We start from the raw sequence: 23,255 nt of genomic DNA, 5'->3' as shown, positions 1-23,255 counted from the left end.
CGTGACATGGCTGGTTTCCCTTTGTAGTCCGTGATTGTCTGTAGACCCTACCACATACGTCTCGTGTCTGAGTCATTGAATTGTGACTCCATTTAGTCTCTATAATGACATATTAATAATAACTACACTGTTTGAATTCGGCCATATTCACCTTTCCATGGTTATATGCGGTGGTTTGCGCTTTCAGTTTTGTGAAAATGCCGCCATTTATCCATTGTTTCTGGTTAGGGTAGGTTTAAATAGTCACAGTGTGTACAACATCTCCTATACCACTTCCTTATAATCTCACTCACCGAATCAGCGTATACGTCAATATTATTCTCTAAGGCTATCTGGAACATATCCCAGTCCGCTTGATCAAAACAGTATGGAATCTGATTGGTCAGACCAGGGTTGAATAGTCCTTAGCACTGGTACTCTCTGTTTGAGTTTCTGCCTATAGGAAGGGAGGAGCAAAATGGAGTCATGGTCAGATTTGCCCAAAAGGAGAGCGGAGGAGGGCCTTGTATGCATCGCAGAAGTTAGAGTAAGTGGTCCAGTGTTTTTCCAGCGTGAGTGCTGCAGTTGATTTGATGATAGAATTTAGGTAGCTTTGTTCTCAAATTGGCTTTGTTAAAATCCCCAGCTACAATAAATGCAGCTCCAGGATATGTGGTTTCCAGTTTGCATGAAGTCCAGTGAAGTTCCTTGAGGGCCGTCGTGGTATTGGCTTGAGGGTTGATATACACGGCTGGGACAATAACCGAAGAGAATTCTCTTGGGAGAAAATACAGTCGGCATTTGATTGTGAGGAATTATAGGTCAGGTGAACAAGAGGACTTGAGTTCCTGTATGTTAATACAATTACACCATGCGTTGTTAACCATGAAACATACACCCTTCTTCTTACCGGAGAGATGTTTATTGCTGTCAGTGCGATGCACTGAGAATCCAGGCTATACCAACTCCGACAGCATATAATACATTAAAAAACAAAACACGGCTAGTCCTAAGGACTAAAAGCGAGGCAGCCCTCTCTGTCGGCGCCATCTTGATGAAGAGAAAGATCAGAAGAAAGAGAGAAAGAAAGAAATAGAAAATATCCCAAGGCTTGGGAGGAATCTGTGCTTTCTCTTTTGGGGAAGGATGGCTACAACTTTTCAAACTCAACTTACCACCTCTGTAGAGTTCCATGATACTGTTGCTAATAACCAGCTAAGCATGGAAGGACTCCACCACATCTGTGTGTGTCCAGGTGAAGCAGTACCATGCCGTATATGTGTGTCTTGACAGAGACTAACCAGTGCACACTCCTGTAATTGTTTGAGAAGTTTTGTCTGAGAGACACTAATCTGCTGGTGATGGGCCGGCTGTGTAAATTCATATGGGTTTATTAAAAAACAAATCCTCAAAGCGAGTGTTTGTGTGTCTGAAGGCTCCCGTGGCACTGGTGCCCCTTCCTCACTTAGGGAAATCTACATTTAATTAACACAGAATTAAAAAGCATTGTTATTTTGATTAAAGACGCCAGGTCGTATTCCCCACACTACCCCAGTGTCCCTGAATCCGGCTTTAATTTTATTTGGTTTGCAGAGAGTGGATCAGACCCATCTGGAGTGGCTGTCACTTGATCAGTCCCAGGTTTTTTTCCCTTCTGGTGTAGGGTACTGTCTGTAAACACACTACCAGGCTACACCTGGGATTGGTATTGGGATTCGTTTGCAATAAAGAAGTTCTTTGATCGGATATGTTTCCTATTTTGTCTAGACTCTACAGAACAGAACAATGTAATAGAACAAGATCGGCACAATCTCGAGACACCAGCAAAAAAATACTTTTAATTTATCGGGCTTCCATTTATATGCATGTCCAGCCCTTATATTTAGCCTCACAACAAAGTGAGGCAAATAGCTGACCCAAAGCAAATACCTGATAAAAATGCATTTATATGAATGCTTTAAGTACACAAAATGTTGCTCAGTGGGAAATAAATATCCTACTAGTCAGTGACACCTTTGTGGAGTTTGGATTTTGTGACAACTACAGTGCTTTCAGAAAGCATTCACACCCCTTGACTTTTTCCACATTTTGTTGTGTTACAGCCTGAATTGAAAATGGGTTGAATTTAGACGTTTTTGGGGACTACACAGAATACACCATAATGTCAAAGTGGAATTATGTTTTTACAAATGAATACAAGTGTTTAAGCGGAAGTGTCTTCAGTTAATAAGTATTCAACCCCTTTGTTATGGCAAGTCTAAATAAGTTCAGGAGTAAACATTTGCTAAATAAGTTGCACGGACTCACTCTGTGTGCAGCAATGATGGCTTCAAAACAGTTACAGAGTTTAATGGCTGTGATAGGAGAAAACTGAGGATGGATCAGCAACATTGTAGTTACTCCACTATACTAATCTAATTGACAGAGGGAAATGAAGAACACCTGTACAGAAGAAACATATTTCAAAACATGCATCCTGCTTGCAACAAGGCAAAACATGTGGAAAAGCACTTTTTGTCCTGAATACAAAGTGTTATGTGTTGTATTGGATTTGCACCAAACATAAATGAGTGCCACTCTCCATATACTCAAGTATAGTTGTGGCTGCATCACATTGTTGGTATGCTTGTAATTGTTAAGGACTGGGGAGATTTTCAGGATGAAAAAATAAATGGAATGGAGCTAATTACAGGCAAAATACTAGAGGATACCTGGTTCAGTCTGCTTTCCACCAGACACTGGGAGATGAACTCACCTTTCAGCAGGACAGTAACCTAAAACACAAGGCCAAGTCTACACTGGAGATGCTTACCAACAAGGCCATGAACGTTCCTGGGTGGCCGAGTTAGTTTTGACTTAAATTTGCTTGAAAATGTATGTCAAGACCTGAAAATGGTTGTCTAGCAATGATCAACAACCAAATTTGACAGAGCTGGAATAATTTAGAAAATTATAATGGGCAGATGTTGCACAGTCCAGGTGTGGAAAGCTTTTAGAGACTCAGAGGGTTGAATACTTACATCATTTTTTAAAATATATGTTTTTATGTTAGAATTTTCTTCCGCTTTGATATTAGAGTATTTTGTGTAGATCGTTGACAATTGTTTAAAAATAAAATACATTTTAATGCCACTGTAAAACAACAAAATGTTGAAAATAATCTCACATACAGTGCCTTTCTGAAGGCGATTATGAGATTATTACATACTGTAGACACTATGTCCTGGGATTTATTATGATACATGTAGAATCCCTTACTTTCTAATCACTCGTGTAGCTTGTGAGCATCATAGAGCAAAACATTTTACACGTACGTGTTCTTGAGAGTCAGCTTTTAATACAGAGCTCAAACCAATCAGACTTTTTGTAAAAAGACCCCATCCTGAGCCACTTCGGGATCTGACCTTGTGTCACAAATGCCGCTTTGCAGCTCAGCCCGTTATTGGTTGGCAAAAATGGATGCAGTAGACATACACGGATCCAATTGTACAGCTCAGAAGTCTGTAGCTCAAACACACAATGTTTTGAAGAGGTTAGAAGTCCAAAACGCGCTAGCGTCACGGAGGGACTGTAGGAGTTAATCAAATTAGTTAGAACACTGACGTTACTCGCACTTGAGAGTAAAACCTTTGAGGAAAAATTGTAAGAGCAGTGATGTTGAGTGTGTGTATTCCAGCTATGTGTTTAAGCCCTATAACTCTCCACAGGGTGACTCCAATATAGCCCCATCACACAGGGTCACATAGCAGGGCCAGCCCCAACAAGACATCACTCACCTCCCCTATGCCCTCTGTCAGCCTGTGATTATATGAGCTCTACATGAAAGGCAGGGAGAGAGAGATGGAGGGAGGGAGGGTTGGCGCGAGCAATGAATCTCCATCATTCTGATAATTCCATTAATGGCTATTAGCAAGGTGTGGGTGACAAAAGAGGGAGACAGCGGAGAGCGATAAGGAAAGAGTGTGGAAGAGACGGATAAGGGCATTATGAGTGCTTGGGATAGGAAGCTGTTCTGGCAGGTAGTGTTGATAAATGACTGAGCATCAGGAACCAGGTTTCAATCCAACCTTTTTATGCGAGTCAAGTACATGCCGGATAAAACATTTCACGACAGGCCTGATGGAAGCAGAAAATGTGTCGTTAAACTTTCCAAATATCAACAAAACAAAAACACACTAGACAAGGTGGGAACTTTTTGTCTGTAAAATTAATTATGAGAGAATTGGATATTGATATAATAACCATCATATCAAAGTAAACTTGGAGTGACATGATATGTTGTGTGGTCCTCCCACTACGACTAGCGAAAGCATGCAGTTTATTAAGCTGCATTAAACACAATTTATTTCTAGTTTCCGATTAGGCCATCCCTGCCTTTTTGTGTGACCCATTGTGGGCCAGTCAACTATAATTACATAGCCTTGTTAACAACAACTGCTGAGTGATGTCTAATGTTAACTTCTTCGATATAGGGGGCGCTCTTTAAATGTTTGGATAAAAAAACGTTCCCGTTTTAAACAAGATATTTTGTCACGAAAAGATGCTCTATGCATATAATTGACAGCTTTGGAAAGAAAACACTGACGTTTCCAAAATTGCAAAGATATTGTCTGTGAGTGCCACAGAACTGATGCTACAGGCGAAACCAAGATGACATTTCAAACAGGAAATGCCCCAGATTTTGAAGGCGCTGTGTTCCAATGTCTCCTTATATGGCTGTGAATGCGCAAGGAATGAGCCTACACTTTCTGTCGTTTCCCCAAGGTGTCTGCAGCATTGTGACGTATTTGTAGGCATATCATTGGAAGATTGACCATAAGAGACTACATTTACCAGGTGCTCGCTTGGTGTCCTCCGTTTCAATTATTGCGTAATCTCCAGCTGCGTGCATTTTTCCATTTGCTTCAGAGGAGAAACCCAACTGCCACGAATGACTTATCATCGAAAAGATATGTGAAAAACACCTTGAGGATTGATTCTAAACAACGTTTGCCATGTTTCTGTCGATATTATGGAGTTAATTTGGAAAAAAGTTTGGCTTTGTAATGACTGAATTTTCGTTTTTTTTTCTTAGCCAAACGTGATGAACAAAACGGAGCGATTTCTCCTCCACAAATAATATTTTGGGAAAAACTGAACATTTGCTATCTAACTGAGAGTCTCCTCATTGAAAACATCCGAAGTTCTTCAAAGGTAAATTATTTTATTTGAATGCTTTTCTTGTTTTTGTGAAAATGTTGCCTGCTGAATGCTAGGCTTAATGCTATGCTAGCTATCAATATTCTTACACAAATGCTTGTGTAGCTATGGTTGAAAAGCATATTTTGAAAATCTGAGATGACAGTGTTGTTAACAGAAGGCTAAGCTTGTGAGCCAATATATTTATTTCATTTCATTTGCGATTTTCATGAATAGTTAACGTTGCGTTATGCTAATGAGCTTGAGGCAATGATTACGCTCCCGGATACGGGATTGCTCGACGCAAGAAGTTAATGAAGTCTCAAGTTTTTGTTTGCCTGAGTTAGAATACCTCATGATAAGCTGCAGACCATACCTATCAATTTTCTTTACAAACCGAAGCCGACACTAAAATGGTACCCTCCAAGCTCATTATTAAGCTAGGGGCCCTGAGTCTGAACCCCGGCCTTTGCAACCCCGTCCTGGACTTCCTGACGGGCCTCCCCCAGGCGGTGAAGGTAGGAAACAACACCTCTACTTCACTGATCCTCAACACAGAGGCCCCACAAGGGTGCGTTCTCAGCCCCCTCCTGTACTCCCTGTTCACCAATGACTGCGTGGCCACGCACGCCTCCAACGCAACCATCAAGTCTGCAGACGACACAACAGTAGTAGGCCTGATTACCAACAATGATGAGACAGCCTACATGGACGAGGTGAGGGCCTTGGGAGTGTTGTGCCAGGAAAAAAACCTTCCACTCAACGTAAACAAAACAAAGGAGCTGATTGTGGACTTCAGGAAACAGCAGAGGGAGCATCGACAGGACCGCAGTGGAGAAGGTGGAGAGCTTCAAGTTCACTGACAGACTGAAATGGTCCACCCACACAGACAGTGTGTTGAAAGCATCACCGGGGGCAAACAACCTGCCCTCCAGAAAATAAAGAAATAATAAGAAAATCATTGCAAGTTTGAATTATGTGAAGTCGGATGTGGAAAAGAGTTTGATTTTTTTTTGTTATCGATGAATAATGACAAACCTCCTGGCATTGACCACTTAGATGGAAAGCTACTGAGGATGGAGCTGACTCTATAGCCACTCCTATCTGTCAATTTTTTTTATCTGAGCCTAGAGGAAAGTCTTTGTCCTCAGGCCTGGAGGGAAGCCAAAGTAATTTGGCTACCCAAGAGTGGTAACGCGGCAATGACTGGTTCTACCAGCAGATCTATATGCTTGCTGCAGACATACAGTATAAGCTCTTAGCAAACTGTTGGAAAAAATTGTGTTTGACCAAATACAATGCTATTTCTCTGTAAACAAATTAACAACAGACTTTCAGCATGCTTATAGAGAAGAGCACTCAACATCTAATGCACAGCGGCCTCCCGGGTGGCGCAGTGGTTAAGGGCGCTGTACTGCAGAGCCAGCTGTGCCATCAGAGACCCTGGGTTCGCACCCAGGCTCTGTCGTAACCGGGAGGTCCGTTGGGCAACGCACAATTTGCCTAGCGTCGTCCGGGTTAGGGAGGGCTTGGTCGGTAGGGATGTCCTTGTCTCATCGCACACCAGCGACTCCTGTGGCGGGCGGGGTGCAGTGTTTCTTCCGACACATTGGTGCGGCTGGCTTCCGGGTTGGATGTGCGCTGTGTTCAGAAGCAGTGCGGTTGGGTTGTGTATCGGAGGACGCAGGACTTTCAACCTTCGTCTCTCCCGAGCCTGTACGGGAGTTGTAGTGATGAGACAAGATAGTAGCTACTGCAACAATTGGACACTACGAAATTGGGGAGAAAAGGGGTAAAAAACGAAACAAACAACAAAAAAACAACTACTGCACTGACACAAATTCCTGATGATTGGTTGAAATAAATAAATAAATAATATTGTGGGAGCTGTAATGTTAATGTCAACCTGTTGTTGAAAAAAACGTCAACCAAGCCATATCATGGATTCAGAGCTATCTATCTAAAAGGGTTTCTTTAATGGAAGCTTCTCTAATGCTTCCATTAAAGCTTCTCTAATGTCAAACATGTAAACTGCCACGCAGTCATTGGTGAACAGGGAGTACAGGAGGGGGCTGAGAACGCACCCTTGTGGGGCCTCTGTGTTGAGGATCAGTGAAGTAGAGGTGTTGTTTCCTACCTTCACCGCCTGGGGGAGGCCCGTCAGGAAGTCCAGGACGGGGTTGCAAAGGCCGGGGTTCAGACTCAGGGCCCCTAGCTTAATAATGAGCTTGGAGGGTACCATTTTAGTGTCGGCTTCGGTTTGTAAAAAAAACCGAAGCCCTCTACTCTTTTCTATTTTTACCAATGACCTGCCACTGGCATTAACCTCTCTGGGATATGTGGGATGGCCAATATCCAGTGAAAATTCAGAACTCCAAATTCAAATAAAATACTATAAAACTTAAACTTTGATGAAATCACACATTCAATATACCAAATTAAAGCTACACTTGTTGTGAATCCAGCCAACCTGTCAGATTTCAAAAATGCTTTACGGCGAAAGCAAACGATGCTATTATCTGAGGATAGCACCCCAGTAAACAAAGAGAGAAAAGCATATTTCAACCCTGCAGGCGCGACACAAAACGCAGAAATAAAAATATAATTCATGCCTTACTTTTGACGAGCTTCTTCTGTTGGCACTCCATTATGTCCCATAAACATCACAAATGGTCCTTTAATTCCGTCGATATATATCCAAAATGTCCATTTATTTGACGCATTTGATCCAGAAAAACACTGGTTCCAACTTGCGCAACGTGACTACAAAATATCTCAAACGTTACCTGTAAGCATTGTCCAAACATTACAAACTACTTTGTCATACAACGTTAGGTGTTTTTTAACGCAAATAATCGATAAAATTGAAGACAGGATGATCTGTGTTCAATACAGGAGGAAAACAATGTGGAGCGTGCTTTCAGGTCACGCGCCTCTAACAAAGAGTACACTTCCCTCGAGCCTCATTCTGAACAGTGTTACTTATTCATTTTTCAAAGGAAAAACCTCAACCAATTTCTAAAGACTGTTGACATCCAGTGGAAGCGGTAGGAACTGCAAGAAGGTCCCTTAGAAATCTGGATTCCCAATGAAACCCATTGAAAAGAGAGTGACCTAAAAAATTTATCTGAATGGTTTGTCCTCTGGGTGTCGCCTGCCAAATAAGTTCTGTTATACTCACAGACATGATTCAAACAGTTTTAGAAACTTCAGAGTGATTTCTATCCAAATCTACTAATAATATTATCTTCTGGGGATGAGTAGCAGTTGAATTTGGGCATGCTTTTCATTCAAAATTCCGAATGCTGCCCCCTATCCTAGAGAAGTTAAACAAAGCATGTGTGTCCATGTGTGCACCATCATCCAGAAGGCGATGTCAGTACAGGTGCATCAAAGCTGGGACTGAGAGACTGACAAAAAGCATCTTTCTCAATGCCATCAGACTGTTAAAAGCCATCAGTAGCACCTTAGAGGCTGCTGCCTTATATACATAGACTTGAAATTGCTGGCCACTTTAATAATGGAATACTGGTCACTTGATTAATATATTTTGCATTACTCATCTCATATTTATATACTGTATTCTATTCTACTGTATTGTAGTCTATGCCACTCTGACATTGCTCATCCATATATTTATATATTCTTAATTCCAATCCTTTACTTTAGATTTGTGGGTATTGTTGTGAATTTTATTTTACCTTTATTTAACTAGGCGAGTCAGTTAAGAACAAATTCTTATTTTCAATGACGTCCTAAGAACAGTGGGTTAACTGTGTTAGGGGCAGAACAACAGATTTGTACCTTGTCAGCTCGGGGGTTTGAACTTGCAACCTTCCGGTTGATAGTCCACTGCTCTAACCACTAGGCTAACCTGCCGCCCCAACTGTTAGATATTACTTTTAAGAAATTACTGCATTTCACTACATCCGCAATAGCATCAGCTAAACACATATCTGATTTGACTAGGACTGCACTCAATGAGCTGTATAGGGCTATAAGCAAACAAAATGTTTTACATCCAGAGGCGCCTCTTCTCGTGTGCAGGGAAACTGAAACCTGTTTTTCAACATTTTTACCAGCATGTCACCTGTGCAACTAGAGGCAACAAAACTCTAGATCACCTTTATTCCACACAACAAAAAAGCATTCAAGGCTCTCTCTCACCAACCCTTTGGCAAATCTGACCATAACTATACCAGCCTGATTCCTGCTTACCGACAAAAACTCAAACTGGAAGTACCAGTGATGCGCTCAATACTGTACGTGAGTGGTCCGAAGAAGCGGATGCTAAGTTACAGTTACACTGTGTTACAGCTTCACTAACACAGTTAACCACATCAGTCACCGGCTCCATTAATAAGTGCATTGACTCCTTAAGAGTCTACTGACCCGTGCGTCAATCAAAGTAACATAAACAATCCCCATCAAAATCTGTCAATTTAAGCTAGAGATATCTTTTTTTTTTGCATGGGCTGCGTCTCAATCCAAAGAATCTGTGGTGGAAGGGGGCCGTGCTATTGTACTCCACACTGTCCTCTCCCACCTGGACAAGAGGAACACCTATGTGAGAATGCTGTTCACTGACTACAGCTCCATGTTCAACACCATAGTGCCCTTCAAGCTCATCACTAAGTTCAGGACCCTGAACACCTTCTGAAACTGGATCCTCGACATCCTGACTTGCCGCCCCCAGGTGGTGAGGATAGGCAACAACACATCCGCAACAACACACTGACCCTCAACAAGGGGGCCCCTCAGGGGTGTGTGCTTAGTCCCCTCCTGTACTCCCTGTTCACCAACAACTGCATGACCACGCACGACTCCAACAATGTCATTACGTTTGTTGACGACACGACGGTGGTAGGCCTGATCACCGACGAAGATGAGACCACCTATAGAGAGGTCAGTGACCTGGCAGTGTGGTGCCAGGACAACAACTCCCCCTCAAGTTCCTCGCTGTACACATCACTGAGGAATTAACATGGTCCACACACACCAACACAGTCATGAAAAAGGCACAACAACGCCTCTTCCCCCTCAAGAGGCACAAAAGGTCCTCAATGTATTACAGCAGTACCATTAAGAGCATCTTGACGGTCTGCATCCCAGCTTGATATGGCAACTGCTTGGCATCGGACCGCAATGTGCTACAGAGTGTAGTGCATATGGCCCAGTACATCACTGGGGCCAAGCTCCATGCCATCCAGGACCTCTATACCAGGCTGTGTCAGAGGAAGGCCCTAAAAATGGTCAAAGACTGCAGCCACCCAATTCACAGACTGTTCTCTTTGCTTCCGCATGGCAAGCGGTACTGATGCACTGAGTATGGAAGCTAGAGGACCCTGAACAGTTTCTACTCCCAAGCCACAGACTACTAAATAGTTCACCAGATAGCTAACATACACTGCTGCTACTCTTTATTATCTATCCTGTTACCTAGTCACTTCACCCCTGCCTACATGTACATATCTACCTCATGACCTCATACCATTGCATATCAACTCAGTACTGGTTACCGTATATATAGCCAAGTTATTTTTACTTGTTGTGTAATTATTCCTGTTATGTTATAATTTTTCTCTCTGAATTGTTTGGAAAGGCCCATTTGTACGCATTTTAATTGTTAGTCTACACCGGTTGTTTATGAAGCATGTGACAAATACAATTTGATTAGATTTGACATAACATCCTTCTCAACAGTCAAACCCCACCACTGTACAGTACTGTTTAAATTACACAACAAACACCACAGTCTGTGTTCCCTCAAGTGTGTGTGGAAGGCAGAGATGAGTAGGAGAGAACAGAGGTTGAATGACTCCACTGTTGCTGCTGGGGCCAGCTTATTGTGTGTTTAATGACTAGGTGGACAATTCCAGCACAGTGGCAAGGCACTAAACAAGAGGGATCTTGGGCAAATACTGTCTGTCTATCTGTCTCCACAGAGATAGCATATCAAACAATGCTTTCTAATTAGTGTTTTGTCATAATGGAGACAGGGAGGGAGGCGGTTTGGAGACAAAATGAAAGGGATTGCTTGATTGCCCCCAAAGCAAAACAGAATCAAATGAAGGATCAATTCCACACGCCAGTGATCTTGTCATTTAAAACATTTGGTCTGCTTGGTAAGACTGGAACCAGCATTCATCTGATGAATTAAAAAAGGTTATTGCACACTCAATATTATGTTTGCATTCTTCCCTCTGATCTTATTTAATTTCATTACTGATACATTTGGAAAGTTAAGTACACTGACTTGAAGAAGCATCAATTCAACTTTTCTCCATTACAACGCTGCACTGGTAACCTCTCCGATACCCTTCCACCTTTTGTACCACCTAGTTGTGTTGAATTCACAGATGGAGGGTTGTAAAGGGAGAGGGGTGACACAGAGCAATACCCACTTGGTGAGGAGTTTGTGAGATTCAGCGTTTGTGTGTGTGTGTGTGTGTGTTTGCGGTTAACCTCAAAATTTTTCCTGATCTGCTGTGAGTGTATCCTTCCCGTGGAGTAACAATCCATAGTGGGAGACACACCAAGTCAAAAATCAGCCCAAGGCCCAGAGACAGAAACAAACACACACATACACGCACACTGTGCAGGCCGTGGCTCTACGGCTTCCCCTGTGCCCCCATGTGGAGAGATACGCCAGGGGAACTGACGCCAGCTGAAACCGAAGAACAAGGTAAGGGCCCCGCTGACACACACACACACACTGGCTCAGCTGTTAGACTCAGAGGTATGTCTGAGCGATACAGAGAGAGCTGGGAGTGAAGCAGACTACCAAACTAACCAGGAAGAACACACACTGTGAAAACAGACACACAGAGATGGAGACAGGGAAAATTCCACGTGCCATGGTACAGTGGTTCCTCCTTTAAAAGTTTCGTCATACTGCGGCACACCCTGTGTGCTGCTGCAGCATTCTGTGGCACGTCATTTCATTCTCAGCCATTTCTTCTGTTACTGCAAGTTATTGCTAGCTTGACCACCAGAGGGCATCTGAGGATTTGATAGCATTTGACAGTATTCCGTAACGACATTACCAGAGAATTTAAAACCTTTTTTGTAATAACATAGTATATGGGATTGATTTTAGGGAATTTGGCTTAATTAATTTGATTAATATTATGGTGTTTCCATTCAGAGAAAAATTGTCAGTTTGTAAATTCAGACCATTTTGCTCTCAGAGAGCACACTGGATGTTCGGGCCAAGGAGTAGGGTTGATTTGAGCATTCTGGCCTTACAACGGCAGTCAGGCACCCAAGCTAACGTTGGCTAGCTACTTACAGACACAAATGAGACTACTCTGACCATTTTACTTGCCCTAGCAGAGCTGGCAAGGCAGTTTTAGTGTTAACCAGAGAGTTGGTGAATGTGCTTTTGGAAACAATTTAATTATGTTTTTTTTTACGTTTACTGACACCGGCCATATTCAACAGGTGTTGAGCATTCGTAAAGCAATTATTCTGGTACACTCAGACAAAAGTGCTCTGAAATCCATGTAGATAGCATTCTTTTGTGGAGCAACAATGCTTTGAGAGTGGCTGTTGTCTATGTGTTCAGAGAGTCCCTGGTTCAAGCCCAGGTAGGGGCGAGGAGAGGGACAGAAGCAAAACTGTTATACTGGTACCATTTTAATCAAGAGAATCTCCTCTTTGTAATTATATAAGTCTGGGCAGCGAGCTCATTTGTCATCGATCGCTAAACCAGAAATAGTCAGAAGTTTAAATTTTTCCCTACTTTTTCATTACGCAGACATAAAACACAATTGACACCATCGAGGTGTGGATGTTTACTTTCTACACAAGTTGTTTTTCACAGTTTCGTCCAACGAACAGATTGTAGAGGTAAAATACAAAGAGAAACATTTTTTATGGAATTCTAAGCATCACTCCAGTCAAAACAGGCTCTACTAACATTCCATTCCATTAATTTCCTATGGACTCGCGCTAGTGTTCCAACTTAGCCAACGTTCTTAAGCTGTTTTTCAGCCTTGGGGGAATTTTGACTCTAACGGTTTTCTTCCGCTGAAGGAGAGGAGGACCAAAATGCAGAGTGGTTAGAGTTCAACATGTTTAATAAAGACTATACAAGAGAACACTACAAAATACAAAACAACAAATGTGAAAACCGAAACATTCCTATCCGGTGCAATGACACAAAGACAGAAGACAATCACCCACAAAATACCCAAAGAACATGGCTGCCTAAATATGGTTCCCAATAAGAGACAACGATAAACACCTGCCTCTAATTGAGAACCAATCTAGGCAACCATAGACTTACATAAACACCTAGACTAGAAAACAGCCCATAAACATACAAAACCCCCAGACCAGGCCAAACACATAAATCCCCCATGTCACACCCTGACCTAACCAAAATAATAAAGAAAACAAAGATAACTAAGGCCAGGGCGTGACAGCACCTCCCCCAAAGGTGCGGACTCCCGGCCGCACACCTAAATCCATAGGGGAGGGTCTGGGTGGGCGTCTGTCCACGGTGGTGGCTCTGGAGCGGTACGTGGACCCCACTCCACCATAGTCTTTGTCCGCTTTAGTCTCTTCCTCTGTCTTTGGCGGATCCTGTCTGACTGGCGGCTCCTGGCTGACTGGCGGCTCTGGCGGCTCCTGGCTGACTGGCGGCTCCTGGCTGACTGGCGGCTCTGGCCTATAGATAGCCAGAGCGAATTTATGAAAGCACCGAATGTCCATTGAGAAAGCACAACGACTATACAATTTAGGCAAGCTAAGAATGACGAGAATAATCAAGTCAGTAAATGTTAAGTAGTTAGATAGCCTATAGTTAACATACTGGCAAATTTGATGTATAACTACTAACATTAGGTAGATAGCTAACATATCGGTACATACTGCTGTAATGATATGCTGTGTGGTTCGTAAAGACAGCGTAGCTAACAAATTGTCAGCCAACATAACATGTAAGGTAACTTATTTGAAAAGTCATTAATTTATTTCATTGAGTAGCAAGCTACCCCTTGGTCATTAGGGCAAATATGGTCTGTGATAGGAGGGGGAGTTTTCACACCTAGCTTGGCTATTAGACTATTCTTTAGTAAAGGTTGAATAGGGGGACAAACTACCTGCCCTCCAGGTCACCTACACCACTCGTTGTCACAGGAAGGCCAAAAAGAGAGACTGATAGAAGCTGTTTATCTCAAGGCCATCGCTCCACAAAAGTCGCTCCACAAAAGCCACGGCCCTTGCAGAGCAAGGGGAACAACTACTTCAATGTCTCAGAGCGAGTGACGTCACCGATTGAAATGCTATTAGCGTGAACCCTGCTGTTAAACAGCCATCAGTAACATTGAGTGGCTGCTGCCAACATACTGACTCAAATCTCCAGCCACTTTAATAATTAAAAATTGTATTTAATAAATGTATCACTAGTCACTTTAAACAATGCCACTTTATATAATGTTTACATATCCTACATTACTCATCTCATATGTATATACTGTACTCTATACCATCTACTGCATCTTGCCTATGCCGTTCGGGCCATCGTTCATACATATATTTATATGTACATATTCTTATTCATTCCTTTACACTTGTGTGTAAAAGGTAGTTATTGTGAAATTGTTAGATTACTTGCAACAAATTGCTGTTCCCATCGCATTCCTTTCCCTCTTCCACGCATCATCATTCTGCTCCTGAGGAGCTCGCTTGTGGTCGTGCTGGCAGGATATGGCAGCATCTTTGGGTGTGCGTCAAGAATTCTGCATACAGTAGCACGTTTGTATGAAGATGTGGTTATTCACAGGCAAATTGTTATATGCTATGGAAGTACATTTGTGTCTTTTTGTCGAGAGCAAAACCTTTTTTATTTTCAATCAAAAATAATTGTTCTGAAATAAACTTTTTTTCCGACACAAAGGAAGTCAAAGCGGACACCTACGAAGAGGGCATCTCAGGTAAGCAGCACTGGGCTGTATTGACGTATCCTAAAAATGTCATCTGCTGCTTTAGATTGAACGGTCATATCTCAGTTATTGTTTTCATATCTATAAAAAATAAGCTGTTTTCTTTACTTTCAGAGAGTGAGCTGACCAAGGGGTCGAAAATGTAGACATTTATTTCTGTTCTGTGTCCTTTTTCTCCATCTCTGCCTGTCTTGTTGTACATGGAACCTGTCTCACATGCATCAATTTAAAAACCCTTAATAGGGATAAGCGTCCCGTCAACGGGTCAGTTGTAAATCATGCAGCGCCGTGTGTCACGATCGCACATTTTTGAGAAACAACAAATGTCGGTACACAGAAGTGTCTTATATTGGCTGAAAGCTTAAATTCTTGTTAATATACTGCACTGTACAATTTACAGTAGCTATTACTGAAAAAAATGCAATGCTATTGTTTGAGGAGAGCTTCTAACAACAAAACACTTTTTTCACCACGATAGGTTTGATGAATTCACCTGGTGAAATGTGTACTTAAATCAGAGCAAGATTTCAGAATGTATCATCCCAAGGGTCCCAGGATTACATGAGGTGTCGTTTTGCTAGATAAAATCATTTTTCATATCCTAAAAAGGTCCATATAACATGCACAATCGATTGTGTATTTCCACTCAATTTGCATGAAAGGCATTTGTGAAAATCTAACCCTAAACGTTGTTTCAACCAGTCAAATTACGTTTGTATTCATTCCTCAGAGATCCTAGAATGTAACCAGACTTCACTATATCATTAGGAGTGTAGTATATCCTATAGGACACCAAATCTGGTCAGAGAGCGACGCCTTCATGGCGTGACGATGACACTGGCGGTCTTCACTTGATTGACTGTCAAATAAGCACTAATCGGGCTCAAACAAAGCTAGCTAGATAACCAATGAGCAGAGCTTTACGGGAGGACCTGTCACTGCTAACCTTGTGTGACAGCAAGCCTTTTAATTTTGGACAAAAATTGCAAGAATATGGAGTTATGAAGTTTTGAAAACTGGGTGTTTTGCAAATGTTGCACTTACAATATGGCTACTAATACTGGAAAAGCTAAATCAAAGTCCAAGTACGCAGATTTGATGATATTCTTGCAGAAAAATGTAAATGTGTCAAAGATGGTGGTAGAAAAAAATACAAAAAAGGTTGTTTTCTTCATTGTATTTTCTTCTACCAGATCTATTGTGTTATATTCTCCTACATTCAATTCACATTTCCACAAACTTCAAAGTGTTTCCAATCAAATGGTACCAATAATATGCATATCCTTGCTTCAAGGACTGAGCTACAGGCAGTTAGATTTGGGTATGTCATTTTAGTCAACAATTGAAAAAAACGGGGGCTATCCCTAAGAATTTTTAAATGTCAGCTGCTAATTTTCAGATTTACACCACATAATCACAGCCATTTTCACTGGACTATATGTTGCTGCTAAGTCATGATCTCCCTGGGGGTTGCCTTGCAATAACCAAGTGGTGAGACACATAGCCCTCTATATTTACATGTTTCAGGTACACTCCGATAGGTGTCTGCGTCACATACAGTATCATCTATTGACATGATCTATTGTTTGTCCTCATGTGTCTGTTTTTCAGCATAAAGTACTCTGTAGCCACAGTGTGGACACCAGGTGAGCCCACACACACACAAACAGTCTCTCTTCTTCACTTCATCCCTCTCCCCCTTCTCCCTAAATCCTCTGTCAGCTGTTTTGGTGAACCCCTCCCGCATCTGAACTGGCAGACACAAAGGGCACAGCATGATCATAGGTGAGATGTCGCTTGGTCGGGACAACAGGAAGTATTATTAAAGAGATGCTTTACATTTAAATACAGACAGAGATATAGTCATCCCAGAGTTAATGATCCAAGGTCAGTTTTGCATTTCACCTCCTGATTTAAGATGACTGACCATGTTAGAATAAAAAAAAACTTAAAAGGCTTAATCATGCTCTCACTCTATTTGTCACTCATCTGCAGGTATGTTTTGATGTGAGAGAGGAAGCCAGTCCCATCATCGCCACCTCACTCGCTCTTAAGATAACCTTCGGGCCAACTTAATCATGAATCATGCTGTCTGCCACGGTTCTTACCTCTTTCCCTTTCTGTCTTCTACACCTCTCTATTAGCCCTGAGGACAGACGTGATTATGGGGCCTTAGTGGGAGCAGTGAGGAGGCGCCTTGGACAGTGTGTACAGCCCAGGCTACTGCACTCCGAACTAAGTTATAGATGCAGACAGCCTGGAGAGCCACTACGGGCGCTAGCTAACGACATTGAGAGCCTCTTTCGGCGGGCATATGCTCACATGCCCCCCTCCGTGCAGAGCGAGCTAGCACGGAACCAGTTCATACAGGCGCTCTCCTACGTAGCTGCGCATACAGACCTAGCTTCCTCATCCTGAGTCATTTCAGATAGCCTTGGAGATGGCTTTGGAGAGGGAGCTGGTGTGGGCTGGGACTTCAGCTGGGGCTTTGGTGGGGGTGCAGGGAGACAGACCCACTATGCGGGCTGGTGGGCAGAGCAGCCCAGAGCTGGAAAAGCCTGCATGGGTGGCTGAAATGAATGAATGACTGAACTCATTTGTGCTGTGTCGCTACAGGCGGCAGGGTAGCCTAGTGGTTAGAGCGTTGGACTAGTAACCGAAAGGTTGCAAGTTCGAATCCCCGAGCTGACAAGGTACAAATCTGTCGTTCTGCAACTGAACAGGCTGTTAACCCACTGTTCCTAGGCCGTCATTGAAAATAAGAATTTGTTCTTAACTGACTTGCCTAGTAAAATAAAGGTAAAATAAATAAAAAATTTAAGAAACACATGCCCTGGCCCACCACAACAACAGGCTCCATCAGCTTGCCCTCGTCTGCTTCTGGGGGACGTGCTTAAGGGGGAAGTGGAGCCTTGCTCCTCCTGATGATGGTTGGGAAAGAGAGCCAGGGTTCCGCGGAACCCGAGCCGTTTCTCTAAGCTCTGGGCGACATCCCGGCGCAGATGGCCTCAGCCATCTGAGGGGACTTTTGTCATGTCTTTGTCACTGTGGAGGGGGTGACCTGGTGGACACTGGGTCCACAGTAACCCTGGTTCACCACCATGTGTGACAGGCTGGGTATGCACAAGACCCGCACTACTCCTCTCCATCCTCATAGGGATGGCCTTGTGGAGCGCTTCAACTTGGACAGCAGCTGGCCATCTTCTCTGCCAAACACCAGCATGACAGGGACAAGCACCTGCCTATGGTCCTCATGCCATGCCGCTCCGCTGTCCAAGATTCCACCTCCTGCATGCCTGCCTTCCTCAAGCTGGGGAGAGAGATCCGCATCCCCGCAGAGCTGGCATGTGGTCGGCCCCTGGATGGCCCTTATGTTCCCCCGGGGTCGGAGTATGTCCGGAGACTCCAGGACCGCCTGTAGATAGCCCACACCTTCGCCAGAGAGCAGCTGGTGAGTGCAGGTGTGAGGCAGAAGAGGAACTATGACGTGCACACCCGGGGAAGGCACTTTGTGGCTGGGGAGCTGGTCTGGATCTACAGCCCCCTAAGAAAAAAAGGAAGATGCCCCAAGTTGGACAGTCACTGAGTAGGACCCTGCAGCGTCCTGGCGAGGTTAGGGGAGGTTGTTTACCGGGTGCACTGCACCGTGACAGGTTAGCCCATACAGAGGGGCCTCTTCTCCCCAAACCCCAGGGACTCCCTGGAAGTTAAGCATTGGAAGTTAAGACCAGGTTTAGCCATTGTTCTCTCCCTTACATCTGGCCTTCACAAGAGAAGGTCACAGTTATTTTATTGGGTATCCTTCATATATTTGGCGTGGGCTATGGCCAAACAGTATCCTGTGTGAAGTTGGGTTAATAAACCGTAAATTCGTAAACTCAACCCTCTGTCTGGAATTTTGTTCCTTTATGATCTAGCCAGGTTCTTACAGTATTATTGTTTAAGGGTGATACCGATGTAGGATCTTAATTTGCTACGGCATTACAGGAAAGTTCTCCTGCAACAAGGCAATGAAATTAAAATCCTGAATCTGTACAAAGTAATTGACTACTGTATGGGAATGAGGACTAATTAGCCAAGCAAATGACTAATATAAGTAATTGACAGGCCTCTAGGTCACCAGGCTGCTCATTATGGCGCGCACCTGTCACCATCGTTACTCGCACCATCAGACTCACCTGGACTCCATCACTTCCCTGATTACCTTCCCTATATATGTCACTTCCTTTGGTTCCTTCCCCAGGCATTATTGTTTCTGTTCCAGGGTTAAGTCTGTGCGTTGGTCATGGTCTGTTTTGTGTTGCGTCTATTTATTAAAACACTCACTCCTTGAATTTGCTTCCTGACTCTCAGCACGCATCGTTACAACAGTCCTCCAGGGATAGGGGTGTCCATTTAGTAATGTCCAAGGCAAAAATAGCCTCAGCAGTTCCCTGTGCACCAGAATTGGGGGAAATAATGTTTTTTTTGGGCAGTGGATCGATCGCTGAATATCTCATTCATTTTACTGAAGATCTAAATGCCACTCAGTGTGCACATAGGGTGGCAGGTAGCCTAGGGGTTAGTGTTTGGCCAGTAACCAAAAGATCACTGGTTTGAATACCCGAGCTGACAAGTTGAAAAATCTGTCAATGTAGAGTAGAGTGGTTGTTAATCAGCAACAAGTTCTGAAATGTACTTTCACTCTGTTTAAGACATACAGTAATTAAAGATCAAAGAGACGGTATTTTGGTCTATGCAATATCGTAACATTCCTGTGTGTGTGCAGGTATACAATATGTGCCATCTCTGTAGTGGCCCTCAGGACAGACAAAGGTCCAGAGCATGAGGTCCATGGGCTTCTGGATGAGGCCTGCAGGATTGCCCTGTGGAGGATGGGCTGCAAGGCCACCAGCTGGCCAGAGGTCATCCTCAAGGTCTTCAAAGTGGATGTGGCGGGGGACATGGAGACAGTCCAGCCCCATTCTTCTGCCAGCGCTGCTGGACGTTGTCCATGCGAGGAAGGGGCTTCTGCAGCTTCTCCAGGACCAATGTCCATGAGTGGAGACCCCACACTACACACTGCCCCCTTTGAAACCCCCCCTACAGCAGAAAGGGAGGAAGAGGAGGAAGCCCCCTCGAGTCCCAACGCCTAGCCAAGAGGACCAAGTGGGACCTCCAGGACAATGCTGATATTGTTGGGAAGAAGAGAGCCTGGAGAACAGAGACAGAGCACCACCAGGGACCTGGCCTTAGACCCTGGGTGAGACCCAGCTTCCAGAGAGCTCAGTGGATGAAGAGCATAACTGTCTGCCAGAAAGAGCACCTGATTGCCAGGCTGCTGACCGATAACCTCCCTGTGAACTTCCTGAGATCAGACACCTATCAGTTGTGTGAACAACTGCTGTTTGAGCCCGTCCAGTCCCCCTGAAGACACCTCTTCTGCCACAGCTGCATCACTAAATAAATCTGCTCTCTGGGCCCCCACTGCCTTGCTTGCACCCTGCCCTGCGCCCCTGTCAATCTCAGTGCCCCGGCTAAGGCCTTCCTTGGGGTGCTGCACTCCCTGCCACTCCTCAGAGAGAGCTGTGGGGAGCGGGTACAGTAGGACTCGTTCAGCGCCCACTGTCTGGATCACCAGCTGGAGGAAGAGGAGGGTGGCAGTTGGTCTCCAGAGAAGAGCCTGGACAACTTCCTGCCTGTCCATAAACAGGTAGGCCCGAAAGCATCTCGTCACTGACAAGGCACCCCCAGAAGTACCGGCTGAGGGACCTAAAGACCCAGGTGAAGGTGTCTGCGGGTGGGAAACGAACACCGATAGGCAGACGAACTGGAGGCCATGTTGCAATGTTCGAGTCTGGGCATTCTTTCTCTCAACCCCCCATCTCTGTCTCTCCCCTTTTCACTCTCTCTCTAATGCACAATAACAACTTTTGTCAAGAGTCTGTTAGGATCAAAACAACATCAGCAGCAATTGTATCTGCAAATATACTGGCAGCACAGTCCTACACTCTGCAGCCAATACATGAGATTTACTGATTCACCCCGCTCTCCCTAACATAACATTCATAATGAAAACAAATGCAGGGGTGCAATTAAGAGATTCCCTTCTGAAATTATCAGCAGAGTGCTAGAATTAGCTTGTGGACTTAGAGCGATAACACCTCTCTCATTCATAAAAAATAGTCTTAGTACCTGCCCTTGTTTCTCTCTTTCTATCTCTCCCCATCATTATTTAAATAAAGGTTTAAAAAAATATAATCTCTCTCTCTCTCTTTGGCCTGCATCCTGCTGTGTGTCTGGCCATACAGGACAACATGTTCCTGAGCTGCAGCCAGTATCACAAGATGTAGTAGTGGGCAGCCGGCCCTCAAGGTCGTGTCCAGATCCTGCCATGTGGGGATCATTGACAGGCTATCAGGGTGGACCACCTCTGGAGGTAACTCGCCAGCGAACAACATCACACGTCGATTCCGATACGATGTGGCACTGGTGTCGACCTTGAAGGACCTGGAGGAAGACATGCGAGGCCCGGAGGACAGCACTGCTAAGCCCTTCATGGAGACCCAGCCCACCCTGCACTGCAATGTCGGCAACGTCACAGAGTCATACAAGATCTTCCAGGATGAGTAAGGGGAGGTCTACCACAATACCAACCCCAGTCAGCTGGCAGGCCACCCGGAGGAAGAAGATGAAGATGTGGAGGTGGTGTGTGGAGCTGGTGCACAAAGCGGAGTGGCAGGAAGCCCTGAGGGAGATGATGGTTCTTTACCTCCAGATGGAGCCTGTGTGGCGCTCCACCTGCTCGGCCAAGGAGTGCCCAGACCAGCTCTGGTGGTATAACTTTAACTCCCAGCGCTTCGTAAAGCTGTTCGCCACGGTCTTCAAGAACAGGTATGACGGCAAGTGTCTGGAGCAGCGAGGGGAATGAGTCTGGGAACAAGCTTTTCAGACGGTTCAGGAAGTCCAAGGCCACGCTTGCCAGTCCAAGGCCTTTGAGCTGGAGGACGTGCTGAAGCACCACCCGGCTCTACAACTCCAAGTACCTGGAGAAGTTCATGGAGTCTCACAAAACTCTGCTAAAGCCGTGTAGGTCACTATTGACCCTTTAGAGAGTCAGGAGACACAGCAGGATGCTGGCAACTCACTAGATATCCCAGACTTACAAATATTGTTTGATTTGACAGTTCTTTGGGACTTCATGGATTATGTCAGGAATATGTCTTAGCCACAGCATGCCTGATTCTAGTCTGTTTTGTACTGTTCTGTTTCAAACTTAATATTTACTCTACAATATGAACTATAGTATATATGTATTAGTAGTGATGTAGGAGGAAGATACTTTATTCTCTAAGACACAATATTATAAAAAATGCCCCAAAATGTCTTTGATCCATTATTTACTTTGAGGAAATTTGAAAAGGCTTTCTATCTTACATTTCATTTTCATTCGTCATTTCCAATAGGTTTCTGACTGTCCTTCTCAGCCTTTGCACTTTATATCGGTGTTTTATATTTCTTAATTTTGAGTTAATAATTTGAGTGCAGAGATCAGACATCGTTTCCTCTCCTCTGCTTTTAGCAAGAATATAGTTGGTTTTTTATCTCTGGGTGTCTGTGAAATACGAGACAGTGTATTGTATTGAATGGGTTATGACACATCCATGAATTTATCCAGAGAGGTTATTTATGGGAGCAAATAAAAGCACTGTAATGGAGAGAGAATTGTGTTAAAGAGGCTCACATTTATGATCGCTGTATTAATTTATCTGCAGAGCTGGAGCAAAATGGAATCATGAAGACTTAGATTGTATTTCTTCCAGGGCTGCCTTCTAAAGAAATATTGCTTTATAGCTTTATATTTGGGTCCCCAAGGGCCAAAATGTGGGCCTAGTTGTCTTTGAAACCATTTGTATCTGTTTTAGCGTTTGAGAAATGATACCACTCTACCTCTTTTCATGAAATAAAAAATAAACTGCACGTTTCGTTGATCGCATGAAGATTCTGTATGGTACACTACTAGGCCTAACACCCTTAAACTTGCCTCAAGAAGTATTTAGATGATCTTTATTGAATCGTCACACGCCCTGACTCTAGGACTCTTCTGGGGACAAGCACAGCCATTTACTTTAAAAATAAACTGAGGGAAGCGAGACCATTGAGAGGAAC

At 43.9% G+C, this 23,255-nt stretch overlaps 1 pseudogene; it reads left to right on the top strand.

Annotated features, from left to right (window-relative positions):
• The first annotated feature begins 9,966 nt into the window (after positions 1–9,966).
• LOC109888880 (V(D)J recombination-activating protein 1-like) lies at positions 9,967–22,314 on the top strand (annotated as a pseudogene).
• Positions 22,315–23,255: the final 941 nt, after the last annotated feature.

Source organism: Oncorhynchus kisutch, linkage group LG4 (genome assembly GCF_002021735.2).
Source record: "Oncorhynchus kisutch isolate 150728-3 linkage group LG4, Okis_V2, whole genome shotgun sequence".
Lineage (NCBI taxonomy): Eukaryota > Metazoa > Chordata > Actinopteri > Salmoniformes > Salmonidae > Oncorhynchus > Oncorhynchus kisutch.
Note: the sequence above shows the minus strand (reverse complement) of the source record. Positions and strands in the feature narration are given on the sequence as shown.